At 34.6% G+C, this 14,052-nt stretch overlaps 1 protein-coding gene across 5 annotated transcripts in view; it reads left to right on the top strand.

The window, feature by feature from the left end:
• kcnab2a (potassium voltage-gated channel subfamily A regulatory beta subunit 2a) overlaps positions 1 to 14,052 on the top strand; it is a 99,270-nt gene that overhangs the window by 39,864 nt on the left and 45,354 nt on the right. The window lies entirely within an intron of this gene.

Below are 14,052 nucleotides of genomic sequence, written 5' to 3'. Positions count from 1 at the left end.
TTGATACTGTGGTCAACAACATACAACCGGAAAGATATGATGTGGCGCCATATTTGAAAAGTTTTGCAGAGTCGTGCTACTCATATCCAGTGTAAACAACTATAGGTTGTTTATGGTTGCTGAGCAACATTGTACCTTGTTTCATCATATATACATGGTCAAATCTGTGCATCAACACAAAACCCAAAGCAGAACTCTGCAGCACTGTGGCTTCAGTGACTGCGGTCCATTCGCTCATCTCCACGCAAGCTGTTCAGGGTTTATTTTCATCAACTAGGTCGCTGGCATATTTGCCCAACAATGAGGGAAGGGCATATCAATCTCTGAGGCAAGGTGGAGGAAAAAGTGCCTGAAGAAAGCAGCATCTCCGCATGTGGCAAGATCTTCTTCTGTATTATGGGACTGATGGATTCTCTGCATCCTTGCTCTGGGTTAGAAAATTTATATGGATCTGTGTCAGCTCCCTGTTGCAGAAAACTTTAAGGCTTTGAGTTTTCACTCATGCAGAATCATTGACAATCCATGCTGCGTGCATCAGACCTGTTTGAAGTGGAAAAAAGTTGTTTTGGCATGACATGTTTGAGTTATTGTTGTCATGTGCTGGTGTTTAGCTGTCTGGTGTTGTGTATCAGGGACAGCAGTCGGTCAGCGTGTCTATTGTGCTTTACTGTAACGCTCGCTCAGCCGAGCGTTAACGGCTGATCTGGTGTCAGTTCTGAAAACAGAGGCTCGCGTTACAAGGCATATGGTGGTTGTCCAGTCATATCACAACAATGGATCATAGAGCACCTACTCGTGATGAAAATTAGTACCTGCCATTGATAAAAATCACAATTATCTTTATTGCACCTTCACGGACAGCGTCTTTCTGGCTGATATCAACATAGTGAATGTTATGTGCTTCCATAAATTTTCTTTTCAAACTCAAGATGTGAGTGATCTTATTAGACGACCTGTTGTCACTAAAAGCATTGAGTGTCTTCCATCATCCCTTGTTTTTCAATGCACGCTACATCCGGGTCAGGCAGAAACATGCATTTCCAATCACACTCATCACTAATTCAAGGATGGAGGGATAGATAGACACTGAAGCTGCGAAAGAGAATGCCGCTCATGCCTTACCGTGTGTCTCCTTAAGCCAGACAATATGGTACTTGTGTAACAATAGTACTTACTAGGTTAACATGGGCAGATCTCTTATCAGCGTGCACAAGACTGTGCTTTGATTGCAGAACACTTACATTTGACAGCAGCATGTAAACATTCGGCTCAAATCTGCTTTATTTATTGCACTTGCCAAAAGGCTGAATTTCAAATGTAGAAAGTAGGGTTTGTGCATTAAAAAAACAAGTCAACATGATGTAAATGTTAAATATCTTTGCAGAAAAGATGCATGAACTGCAACTATATCTTGTACAAACCTGTCTTATACATATTAGCTTCATGCTTTTAGAAAAATCCCAAAAAGTCAAATTCAAAATGACTGAAGGTATAACACTAGTAGACTACTAGTAACTATAAATGTTCTGTAAAATCAGTGAACAGCAGCTTTCAGCCTGTCACCATGATGCAAACATCAAATATCAGACATGCAGAAGTTAGATCTTCACAGGTTTTTTATTTGATTTGCGCTTTTTCCATCGTTTTTTTCTATGTAAACATGGATGCGTCTGACTGTTGCACTCTGGTTTCTCGCAGCATCTCATGCATGAAACGGCTCAAGTTAAAAGATGTTCACTCCCATCCTCTTGGATATTTTTCTTATTTCACTGCCTACGTTGCATCTTTGTCAACACAAAAGCACATTCTGTTTGAATGGCGCCTAGCAATATAGTGCATCACACGTGAGCGGTTAATCACACTCTTTTGTCTTTACTGTTATCACTGGCATATTGTCAGTGTCTAATTCTAAAATTTGGTAATATTTCTGTTCAAAATTGATATTCAATTGCGATTCCTCGATTCCTAAAAAATAAATTGTGGCAAAGCATTAAATTTGAATTGATCGATAAAATTTGAAAAATCACCCAGCCCTAATATTTATGGGTTGAAGATGTCCACATCAAAAGAAATTTACAAAAGTGATTTTATGTCCATAGAAAGCATATTTAATTTAAGTAAAGTGTCTACTTTCAAATACGTTTCAAATACGTTTTTGGAGAATACAATGTCAAAATGTGGTTGAAATAATGTTACATTCAGTGTGACACAACATTTATGTACAAATTCAAACAACATGCTTGTTCTGACTTGTACATATTAAAATATAAAAGAATAAGGGAGCATATTAAATTTTATTGTGTTTTAAATGAGTAAAAAAAATCTTACTGACAAATGGGCAAAATCTAGGATAGTGGCAAATTTTAACAATGTAGAATTACAACTAATTAGTATTTGGGGTGTAAGTCATTTAATATGTCATAAATTGATTTTTGTTGTAAATATGCCTGACAAGATTGCTCTACTAAATGACATTTTAGTGGACGTCTTCTGTAAATTAGAGAAAAATGTATGATACTTATTTTTTGCTCAGAACAACAAAAACAAAAATGCAATTAAATTAAACAAAAAAAAACCTTTTTTTATTTTTTTTTTTAATTTAAAGCAGTATTACACTTATTGTTTTTATGCTTAAACCCTTTTTCGTCTTTGACCCATATATATATATATATATATATATATATATATATATATATATATATATATATATATATATATATATGGGTCAAAGACGAAAATATATATATATACCGTTCAGACAGGATCAGTAAGATTTGTTTTTAAAGAAGTTTCTTATTCTCATCAAAGCTGTTTATTTGATCAAAAATACAGAAAAAAATGTATATTGGGAAATATTATTACAATGTAAAATAACAGTACATGTACATTAAAATCTAATTTATTACTGTGATCAAAGCTTCATCATCATTACTTGAGTATTCAGTGTCACATGATCCTTCAGAAATCATTCTAATATGCTGATTTATTATCAGTGCTGGAAACTTTTTATTTTTTTTTTTTCAGGATTTTTTTGATGAATAAAAAGTTAAAAAGAACAGCATTTATTTAAAATAGAAATCTTTTCTAACAATATACAATACCATTCAGAAGTTTGGGGTCAGTAAAAAAAAAAATTTTTTTTTAAGAAAAAATTGTGTTGATTTAAAAAAAAAAAAAAAAAAAAAAAAAAAAAATGGTCATGCTGCTCTCAGGCTGAAAGCTTTCATTTTGTTTTTTACAAAACATTTACTGGTTACTGTTTGAATTTGTTTCGATTTTTGAGTTGACCCATAAAACTAAATGTCTGTTTAAACAGAAATGTTTAGCATTGCTTTTCTGAACCTATAGGATATGTTCAGCCTTTCTACTCTGTTTTGCACGTTAAAGAGTGCTGCAGATCCATTGTTTGTTGTCGTGTTGGAGTTGAAGGTGTGTAACCTGGCTGTTTAAGGTGATAGCTAGAACACACTCTCCTCTCCTTGACATGTATCCGTCAGGGCAGCACTCAGTTGAATTAAGTTTGACCCACAAAAGCGATTTCCTTACACCTGCTGAAAACCACCAACTATCAGCTGTTGCGTTTCAAACTCCAATTCCTTACCAGACTTTTGTAGTATGTTTCAAGTGCTTTCAAGAGAAGTCTATGTTATTTTTTCGTTCTTTATTTTTAAAACATTTATTTATTTATTTATTTATTTATTTATTTATTTATTTATTTATTTAAGGATAATGTTTATCTTAGACAAGCTATTTTTGCCTTGAGTTGCTAAAATGTTGCATTTATAGAACAGCAATATTTGCAAGTTGGGTTATAATTGGTCTTTTTTTTTTTTTTTTTTTTTTTTTACATCTGTTTAACCATTTATAGCCATTTTTACATCTGTATAACCATGTGATGTTTAATTGACATAGCTTAGCCAAACCTAGTTTAGGTTTCCTTCACAAAATGAACATTTACAACATGACATTATCCAATTTGTGCAACATAACACCATTCCTACGCACATATTGCTATTTTCTGAGTTTCAGTTACACTGTAGTGAATAACTAGACATAGCCAGATACAGTCTTGTGGTCAGCGCTTTAATGGTTTCCCAGCCATTCACTCTTCCATTATGACTGCAGTAATGACCTTCTAAAATCATTTAAAAATGAAATGAGTATTGATGGTTGTAGTACTGGGTTGTTGTAATAACCAGATTTGAACACAAGGTGGCGATCCAGTTCTGTGAAGACTGAAGACATGACGTCAAACTCTTTCAGACCAAGATCAGCTTTCTCTCATCCATCAGTTCAAGACGTTGATCGATGTCGTGCGGCGTTAGTGTGACGTTCGTGAAGAAGCGAGCAGGTCAAATTTTTCTTGGTGTGACTGAAAAATAAAAATAAACTGTTGAGTATTGACATGTTCTGAAGTAAATCAATCCATGACATGCTCTTAAAGTTGTCTTTTAATACCAGGGATGTTTATGGCTTACTGGAACACCCTGTTGTTTTGTCAATAGTGTGAAATACTATAGTTCAAAATGGTGTTTGTGAAGCTGTTGTGCACTTCTTTAGTCGTCCACCAGATGGTGGTGTGTGTAAAGGGCTGACGACTTGACTCACAATCAGGCTTGGGAACAGGATCTCATGTGTGCAGATTTATATAATTGTGTTGTTGGTGTGAATATTAGTATGAAATGCTGTGTTTGCAGCTTGTGACTGTTATTAGTAGCCTTATTGATCATTATGCACTCTGGCTGGTTTTTAATGAGCACATGTGCTTTGTTTTTACTCTTACTGAGAAATGAATGAATCTGTTTTATCTGAGCTAGCAAAATAATCGAACTGGAATTGATGAGTTCTGCATTGTACCCTGTAGTCTTATTCTTTGTTAATTAGTGTAGCTTGCTTCTCTGTGTAAATGGCTCCTTTTTCTAATGTTCCTCTTCTAAACATTGTTTGAGCAATGAAATATCTTTAGCTTGCAAGGTTAAACGCTATAGCTGCCATTGCTGGTTTTGTGAAGAGAGACTCTTCATGAAATATAAATGATAGAGATTGTGTTACGCTGAATTCCCATCCTGTAACGTAGTGTTGTGGAAGATGGCATTTGTGTCTGTTTGGCTTTTGGTGTATATATGGTTAAATCACTATTTGCATTATTCATTTATTCAGTAAGGATGCATTCAGTGATCAAAAGTAAAAGTGAAGATATTTATAACATTATTTAAAATAAATGCTGTTCTTTTGATCTTTATATTAATCAAATAATCTTGGGGAAAAATGTAGCACAGTTTCTACAAAAAAATGTAAGTGGTACAGCTGTTTTACAAAAATATATTTTTTGGAGCAAATCAGCTTATGCAGAAATATCAGTAATGATGCTGAAAACTCTTAAAATATATTAAAATAGAAAACAGTTATTTTAAATGATAAAAAAATATTTATGATTCATGCGTTATGATTTATATTCCTCCTATTTTTGGTAGAGATCCAGTCCATGTCTTCATTTCTGTCTCAGGAGTGCTGTAGATGCAAAGAGACTTTTCTTAGAACTATTTACTCCGTTTTTGTTTTCTGTCTCTCTAGACATCATTAAATCAGCCAGAAATGTTTATACTGAGAGAAATAACGCAGCTTCCACGCAACCTTTATATGTGAGGACGGCAGCTTGCGTCAGGGCTCTTCAAATCACTTTATCGCTCCACATGAATATGGCATCATTACGTAAGAGGGCTTCCCCCAGATCTTTCAGCACTCTTATGATCCTGAGATATTCTGACATCTTGCTTATCGAGGGGAACATCAGTGGACAGGTTTTGAGTTCCACCGAAGAGCACACAGGAGCCCAGAGGGACCGATACATCGCTTATACTTTAGTCATTAATGTGATTATGTTCACTATTTCTCGTTTAGCAGATGCTTTCTTATCCAAACTGACTTACAGTAGGTTTTATGAAACCTGGAGTAACCTGGCACTGTGGTGGTAACCTGAGTCACAGTCTTTCATCTGGAATTTTTATGTAATCGCCCCCAGTACATATTTGCCAAATGTTCATATATCCCATTTACCATGTTATTTTGTTGCTCAGTTAAAGGCATTTCTATTTCCAAGTGCTTGAAGTAATTGAATTTGTTTCATTTGTTTATAAGCACACATCTTTTCACACAAAATTCATGCAATTAAAAAAAAAAACACTTTTTATAAAACTTTCAAGCAAAACCAGTAGTAGTACTGACAGTGTCGTGTAAACGTGGCTGAAGACGCAAGAAGAACAGATGAACCAAATCAAATGAGTGAGTCATTTAAGCTAGAACCGCGCAATTGATTCAATCTTGTGACTTTTCATTTCAAGCGATTCACTAGCAAAAACAGATCAAATTAAAAGAGCCATACATTTTCAAATTTCAACATCACTTGTAATGATTTTAAAAACGATTAAAAAATCATTGCGTCGCAGTATGATTCACTGTATCGAAGCGTTCCGATCAGATCGTGCATCGCAAATCATTTGATTAAGATCGGACGTTCAAATCACGTATTGTGAATCATTTAATTTAGATCAGGACTTCGGAGCGGATTTGTGAATCTCTTGACTTGGATCAGAACTTTGCGCATCATAAATCAAATATATCGGAACCTCAAGTCGCGAATCAGGAATCATTTGATTTAGATCAGAAGTTTGGATCGGGACTTCGGAGTGCTTATCTTAAATTGGAACTTTAGAATGTGTTCTTGAATCATTCCGTGAATTGAGTCCTCTGTGTCCTGATCTGAAATGATGGTTCACGAATCATTTGGAGCGTGGATTGTGAATCATTTTAAGTTAGATCGGAATTTCAGAGTGGGATCGCAAATCTTTTGCTTTATATTGGAACCTTGGAGCGCAAATTGCAAATCATTTGATTCAGATTGGGACTTCGGAGCGGTTTTGCAAATCTTTTTTGTTCTCATTTTTTATTTTTTATTTTTCCCTTAAACATTAGAAAACATCAAACCATAAGAGAGCTCTCTGACTGCAGTCTTTGAAAATCCAAAAAGTAATGCTTGAAAAGTCCTTCAAAGTGTTGGAATTTTACAGTGTCTGTCCAAACCCTATGAAAATGTGAGAGGTGTCTGTTAATTTTCATGTTTAATTTAAAGGAATAGTTCGCATCCAGAATAAAAATGTCCTGATAATTTACTCACCCCCATGTCATCCAAGATGTTCATGTCTTTTTTTTCTTCAATCAAAAGAAATTTAACAGGGTTTACAGGATCATCATTTACTATCCTTTTAATCATTTACCCTCAAGTTCCAAACCTGTATGAATTTCTGTCAGCTGTTGAACACAAAAATATTTAGAAGAATGTTGCTAACCAAACAGTTGTAGTTCCACAGTATGGGAAGTCAGTGGCTACCGTCAACTGTTTGGTTACCAACATTCTTCAAAATATCTTTGTTTTCAACAAAAGAAAGAGACTCATACAAGTTTGAAACAAGTAGAGGGTGAGTAAATGATAACAGAAGTTTCATTTTTTTTGATGAACTGTCAGATTATTCAGATCCCTGACCTTATGGTTGACAGTGATGTAATGCTAGTAGTGATTACCTTTCCAAGGATTTAATGTTTTCAGAGATTGAGTCAGAACCACTGTTCTGAATAAATCAAGCCCGATGATGTAACAGTGTTTCTGTGGCTAAGTGTTCCCGAATAAACCCAGAGGGAATTCGGTCTAACTATACCTCTGATCTCCTATTTTCCTCATGCGTGCTTTAGTGGATTTTGAGATTGAGCACTGATTGTCTCCTCACAGCATTGTGCGCTGCCGTGATCCCTCTGTGCCTTGTTATAAGACACAAAAACAATTGATTCGCAAAGCGCTCGATTCTCCATTTAGACAGAACGAAAGTGCAAGACCTCTATGTATGTGTGTGCGAACTTCAGGAAGTTTTCGCTGAGCACAGATTTTAGAATTGACTGCTAAAAGTCCAGTGGGCAGGATTCAGCTGCCTGCTGTCAGACTCTCCACCTGTCAGGTGTCTTTGTGTGATTGAGTGAAGCCTTCCGGCAAAATTGTGAAACCTTGCCTCTCCAGAGGACGTAAAAAGTGTTGCGCAGGAGATTCAGTCCCTCATCGCCGTCTTTCAATCATCATACTTCCCAGACATGTCAGTCTAACAATGTCAGCAGGTTTAATAATGATGGATCAGGTCTGTCAGCGAGCCATTATGGGCCACCTGTGAAAATGACACTTAATTTGCAGATGTTAATGCCTGTCGCTGTAGTTTCTTATGTGAGGTTGTTAATGTCCCCGTTAATCCCATCTTCACTTCTCAAGAGCAGGTTGGGAGTCATATCGTCTTGATCGCTCTGAATATGAGTGGGCTTCTTATGATGTGAATTTTTTTTTTTTTTTTTTTTTTTTTTTTTCACCAAGCAATAATAGCGTAACAGTCTCTTTCACACCAGGATATTGTGTTGTCAGCACAGCGTTTGCGGAAACTCAGTAGATTTTTACGATAAGCTGGCGCTGAGCTCTTAATTAAAGTAAGGAGCCGCTGAGACAGTGACATTAGAGAATGAAGTTCGCAGTTTTACATTAAAGTGAAGTGAGTGTGATAAAGAGAGAAGAGGGTTTTCTGTAAGACCTTTAATTATCTATACTAGGAATTAGTGTTATTTTAGTTTTATTAATATGCTATTGTATTGTAATGTTTTTTTTATATTTTGAATTAGATTTTTATATATATATATATATATATATATATTATATATACACATACTTTTATTTTGATTTTTTTTTTTAAATGTCTATATTGTGTGTTTTTTTTTTTTTTTTTAATACTTGATCTAATGAAAATGAGAAATGTTGTCTTTGGCACCTAGCTTAAGTTTACATTTTTTTTTAACATGATTTTATTTCAAGTAATTTTTTATTTTTATTGTTTTTTCCAAGTAATGAAAATGTGTTTTTGAAAGGTTTAGTTTTAGTTTACAGTAATTATGTTAGCAATACAAGCATGCTTGCATATTGCACAGGTTTCATTGTTCACTACCTACTGTTGTTTTAAAATAATATGCAAAATGTAATGCAGTTGCAACAATAACATTTAAAATGGCTTATGTATTTAGTTGTCATATACCATTGTTATGTTGCATGTTAATTGCAGCAGATGGCATTCACCTGACATTCAGTTTAAAATAACTTGTTAAAGCATTTTTAATCACATTTTTGAGAAAGTGTCCGGAAGTCTGGTTACATACACTACCAGTCAAAAGTTTTTGAACAGTAAAATTTTTTTATTTTTTTTTTTTTTTTTTTTTTTTTTTTTTAAGAATTCTCTTGCTCACCAGGTCTTTGATTTGATCTAAAATACAGCAAAAAGCAGTAATATTGTGAAATATTTTTAATATTTAAAATAACTGTTTTCTATTTTAAAATATTTTTCATATAATCATGTAATCAAAGCTAAATTTTCAGCACCATTACTCCAGTCTTTAGTGTCACATGATCCTTCAGAAATCATTCTAATATGCTGATTTGCTGTTCAAGAACATTATTATTATTATTATTATCAATACTTAAAACAATTGAGTACATTTTGTTTAGAATTCTTTGATGAATAGAAAGATCCAAAGATCAGCATTTATCTGAAATGAAAAGCTTTTGTATCATTATACACTATACCATTCAAAAGCTTGGAGTCAGCATAATTTTATTATATATATTTATTTTATTTTTAATTTTTTGAAAAGATATTATAGAAATTAATACTTAGTTAATTATAGAAATTAATACTTAGCAAGGATTCTTTAAATTGATCAAAACTGATGATAATGATGTTTATAATGTTACAAAACTTCTTTAGAACTTTCTATTCATCAAAGAAATGTATGAATGTAATAATAATATTTTTTTTTTTTGGGCAGCAATTGAGCAGAATGACTTTTGAAGGATCATGTGACTGGAGTAATAATGCTAAAAATTCAGCTTTGAAATCACAGAAATATATTAAATTTCAAAATATGTTCAAATAGAAAACAATAATTTTAAAATAGCAAAATATTTCAAAATGTTACAGTTTTTGTGTACTTTGGATCAAATAAATGTAGGCTTGGTGAGCAAAAGAGACTTAATTAAAAAAAAAAAAACACTTTTGACTGGTAGTGTAATGAGTTAAGAACATATGCTTGTAACATATACAAAACAAATTATTTGCTTGAATTTGAGTGTCAACTTGTTATTTTTAGGAGGCTTTAAATGATGTATATGGTTATCTGAGCTCATGACAGTAACAGATGCATATGTTGAGGAATCAGGTGTTTTCCTGGGTGAAGCAGAGACATGGAAGTGAATCTGAAGTGACAGTTGTCATGTTACTGTGTCCGGGTCTGACCTGAACTGCAGTCTGTCCCTTCTGACGTGAGATGGGGTGTGTAATAGAAAAGCTTCTGCTTGAGGAAAGCCGCTATGATCTTTAGGATCAGTGCCTTTCATTTAATGCATCTAAGGGCAGCTATATATATGTCAAACAGTTTTCATCATTGCTGTATATCATTGTTGGATGTTAAAGAAATAGTCCAGTTTAAATAAAAATTAAGTGATATACCTCTTTGTCAATCAGTGTTTGTATAGAACAAAGTCCTCTTATAGATAATACATACATTTACTATTATGAAATATTACTTTTATTTTTTCATTTATTCTATCTCTTTTATTTATTCTAAGACATTTTTGAAAATTAGAAACAGCGATGCTGTTCTGTCAACTAGCCTTTAAATTCTGAAAAACGCACTGGTTGCTGTCTTTATTGTTGAGCTCTGGTCTTTCTCAGCACAGATAAGCTGCCTGAATGTGTTTTCTCCATCACAGGGGTGTGTAGCACAGCTGTGCGTGTAGCAGCTGTTAGTTAGGCGTGATTAGCATGATTTGCATAATGGCGTTTTCAGTTCACAAGAGTCAGCGTGTGTGTTCGTTAGTGTGTTTTGATATGTGGTATTGCTTGCCAACAACTGGCAAGCCTCCATCTCCAGGTCTCTGCGGAGAATCAAGTGTTTGTGGGATATTTGAATACTCCATCAGGGAATACTTCAGTGTCACACCAAAGCATCCAATTACTGGCGGGTTCAACAAAATGACACACAGATCCTTGATTTCAAGATGCACATCTTTTTTTGTTTTTTAATGGGCTTTGTGATATTTTTTTTTTTTTTTTTTTTCCTAAATTTTTTTTCCTAAGAGTTTTGCTCAGCTGTTTCTCTTTGGCCCTAATCAGAAAGCAATTTGTTTTCTGCCATTCAGAGGTTCACAGGAGACTGTTTAGCCGGCCATGACGATGAAAAACCTTCAGTGTCATTATCGGTGGCTGTTTTAATGTCTTCCACGGAAGCGGAAGATGTAATGTAACCTCTCTCATCTTCACAACATTGATTGCATGCTTGATGTCTTGGAGTGTTATTGTGTATCCCCAGATACTGATTGGTCCAGGAAGGAGTTATATGGAAAGGATTGATGGTATTGACTGGATGGTACATCTACATTTATGTATTTGCCAGACATTAAAGGATGTTGTTGTTCATCTTATAGGATTCTGTTCATCTCTACCAAAATCTAGAGTCATAGCTACTATATATCAGCCATTACTCAATTACTCCAGTGTTTAGTGCCACATGATTCTTAAAAAGTCAGTATAATATGTTGGAAACCATGATTTTTCTTCAGAATTCTTTGATGGATATTAAGTTCAAAAGCACTGCAAGTATTTGAAATATAAATCTATATCTTCAGTACACTTTTAAATAGTAGTGTATACAGTTACCTTTATGCGCTAATAAATGGACAAAAGTATTTAGGACACCAGACCATTACACCAATAGGGACTTAATGACATTGCATTCTAAATACATAGCCATTAATATGGAGTCGGTCCCCCATTTGCACTTTTAACAGCTTCTATCTTTCTGGGAAGGCAGAAAGATTTTGGAGTGGTTTTGTGAAAATGTTTGCCCATGCATCCATGCTGTAAAAAGTTTTCACCAGTTTCTACTTAAAAACTTAAGTTCAGCAGCTGCCTTAAAATTTTAAGTTAAATCAACTTAAAACTGCAAGGCATTTCGACTCACTATAATAAAGTGAGTTAAAATAACTTGTACTTTTAAGTTGATTTAACTCATGAGTTGAAATGACTTCTGTAAGTTTCTAAGTTGCAACTTTTGAAAACTTACAGTGCCGTAGACCTCACAGTTTCTGTTCCAGTTCTTCCCAAAGGTGTTTGATGGGGTTGAGTTCAGGTATCTCTGACGGCCAGTGAAGTTCTTCCACACCAAACTCATCCAACCATATTTTTATGGACCTTGCTTTCTGCACTGGGGCATGGAATAGAAAAGGGCCTTTCTCATATGGTTCCCACAAAGTTTGAAGCATAGCATTGTCCAAAATCTTGAGATGCTGAAGCGTGAGATCCTGCACCAAACTCTTTTTTTGGCACAGTACAGTCAGTCACTGACAAACCTACTCTGTCCATCAGACTGACAAACACAGGAGCGTGATTCATCACTTCACAGAGCAGGTTTCCACTGCTCCGGAGTCCAGTAGTGGCTGGTTTACATCACTCTATCACACGCTTGGCATTGTACTTGCTGATGTGAGACTTGCGTGCAGCTGCTCAGCCATGGAAACCAATTCCATGAAGGTTCTGCCATGCAGTTTTCGTGCTGATTTTAATGCCATTGAAAGTTTGGAGCTCTTCTGCTGTGGAATCAGCAGAGCGTTGGCTACTTTTACGCACCATGTGCCTCAGCACTCGGTGAGCTACTCTGTAACTTTACGTGGTCTGTCACAGTTGCTGCTGTTCCTAAACACTTCCAGTTTCCAATAACACCACTTACAGTGGACCATGGAATATCTAGTAGGGGTGACATTTCACAAAATTACTTATTGCAAAGCTGGCATCCTATCACAGCACCATGTTTGAATTCACTGAGCCCTTCATAACAACCCATTTTTTTCACAGATGTGCTTGACCCATTGACACCTTAAAGAAATATCTTCTGCTCACCAAGCTTGCATTTATTTGATTCAAAGTACAGGAAAAACAATAACATTTTGAAATATTTTTACTTTTTAAAGTAACTGTTTTCTAATTTGAATATATTTTAAAATGTAATTTATTCCTGTGATCAAAGCTAAATTTTCAGCATCATTACTCCAGTCTTCAGTGTCATGATGCTTCAGAAATCATTCTAATATTCTGATTTGCTGTTCAAGAAACATTTTTTTTTATTATTATTATCAATGTTTAAAACAGTTTAGTACATTTTGTCAGGATTCTTTGATCATGTGACTGAGTAACGATGCTAAAAATTCAGCTTTGAAATCACAGGAATAAATTACATTTTAAAATATATTCAAAAAGAAAACAGTAATTTTAAATGGCAAAAATATTTCAAAAGTTTACTGTTTTTGCTGTACTTTGAATCAAATAAATGCAGGTTTGGTGAGCAGAAGACTAAAAATCTTACGGTTGCGTTCACACCTCTGACAAGTTTAAGTTTCTTAATCAGCATTAATGTCTTGTTTTCCAGTTAACATATCTGAAAACATTTACTTAAAGGGAATTTACATAATATATTCAATGTTATTTTCAAAGACATCGAACATCCTTTTTCTCTTACTGTATGTTCTTCCGTTTCTCAGGAAAAAAAGTGTTTGTTTTTTTTCACCTTCTTAATAAGTATGTCTCATTTTAAGGATGTTAAGATATTCTGGAAAAACAAGCTAACCTTGCAGCAAGACCAAACTGTTGTATTTCACAGCTATGGCCTTTTCACACACCTAGATTGAGAATAACCAGAGAATCTGGCCCAGAAAGTCATCCTTGGACACTGTGTGGATGAAAACTTCAGTTGCCATAGAGATTGCACATCCGCCTTCTCAAATTCACAAGGACTGTGACCAGTCAGTGTGGGAAGAAGACTTATAGGTTTCTAAATCGGTGAAATGGCACTATACATCAGTTCCATCCCTTATTGATCAAGCTCTCTGCATCGTTTCACCAGCGACTTCTGTCCTGCACGTCACGC

This window comes from Labeo rohita, chromosome 11 (assembly GCF_022985175.1).
Source record: "Labeo rohita strain BAU-BD-2019 chromosome 11, IGBB_LRoh.1.0, whole genome shotgun sequence".
NCBI lineage: Eukaryota > Metazoa > Chordata > Actinopteri > Cypriniformes > Cyprinidae > Labeo > Labeo rohita.
The sequence above is the reverse complement of the archived record's forward strand: the minus strand, read 5'-3'. Positions and strand labels throughout refer to the sequence as shown.